The sequence below is a fragment of the Carlito syrichta genome, unplaced genomic scaffold, assembly GCF_000164805.1.
Source record: "Carlito syrichta isolate Samal-C Ts95f unplaced genomic scaffold, Tarsius_syrichta-2.0.1 Scaffold305666, whole genome shotgun sequence".
Classification (NCBI taxonomy): Eukaryota; Metazoa; Chordata; class Mammalia; order Primates; family Tarsiidae; genus Carlito; species Carlito syrichta.
The window spans coordinates 61732-62925 of NW_007249762.1; the positions used below are offsets into that span (position 1 = coordinate 61732).

The following is a 1194-nucleotide window of genomic DNA, read 5'->3' on the forward strand; positions in this document are numbered from 1 at the left end:
AGGGCTCACTTATGAGTGAGAACATGTGGTACTCAGTTTTTTGTTTCTGTGATAGATCACTGAGTATGATAGACTCTAAAGGGTGTTTTTTTTCCAATAAAAACAATCCTACAGCATTATTGTCATTTTGTAATAATATAAGGGTAATCAAAACAATATGAACAAATGTTTTTCTCCCAACAAAGGACACCTAAAAATCAAACTGTATTGCCTTCTCAACAATTTTTTACTTCATTTATCATTTCCAGTTGGAAACACTTTGCAGCAGAGTAATATTATCTCCTTTTTGTAAAATCTGAGCCCGTTGTTTTCTTGACTTTGTTTTAGAATTACTCTTTTGCATCATCTAATACAAGGTTCATATTAATGATACAGCCCTCTATCCATATATTCACTTGCTTATAGAGCCATACTTGAATCTGGGATCCATTTTGTAAGTGTCTGAAGGTTAAATTGATGGGTTTCATTATCACCTTCTACATTTTCTGGCTTTGACCAGTAAAAAATGCACAAAAATGGTGACTCATTATACTTGGGTGGTTGGATTATGGATGATGGTTCTTCATTATTATTATAGTTTCCTATATTTTTCATGTTTTTAAAAATAACTCATAAAAATAAGAATTACATGCAGAACTGATTGCAGATAGCATTTATTAAAAATACTGAAAAAAATGTTTCAAGGCATAAATACCTTTTTAGGATGGTAAGATTAGTGGTAATTTTTTCATCATCTGATTTTCTGTATTTTCCAAACATATCTCAGGAGTCAGCTCTAATCCTCCTATCAAACCCAGCAAATTATTGCCTTTCTTCATCATACATGGAAAAAAAGAGTTACCACAAATTTTCCCCTTTGCAATGTGCTTTTATCTATCCTCTCTGTATTGTTTTTAGTCCCTCCCCCATTCCAATAAATCCCCACTGGAAGGCACACAATGGTGAAATCTCACAAGGAGCTAGGTTATTTATTTATTATTAGGTTATTAAGACTGATCACTGGGTTCCTGTGGTGTTAGTCTTATCGCCCTATTATAAATTTCTCTATCACAATTTTACCTAAAGGTTTGATCATCCATTGTTTATTGGCTACTTTCATTATTTCATTAGATTGCAAAGGTGCAATTTTATAATACTGTCATCCTTTCTGTATTTATTAGCAGAAAATTATTTTATGAGGAAGTGCTTCCTTCA

The 1194-nt window shown here is 32.2% G+C and overlaps 1 pseudogene; it reads right to left on the bottom strand.

The window, feature by feature from the left end:
• Window positions 1–238: 238 nt before the first annotated feature.
• On the bottom strand, window positions 239–503 carry LOC110595994 (annotated as a pseudogene).
• Between the last annotated feature and the right edge of the window lie 691 nt (window positions 504–1194).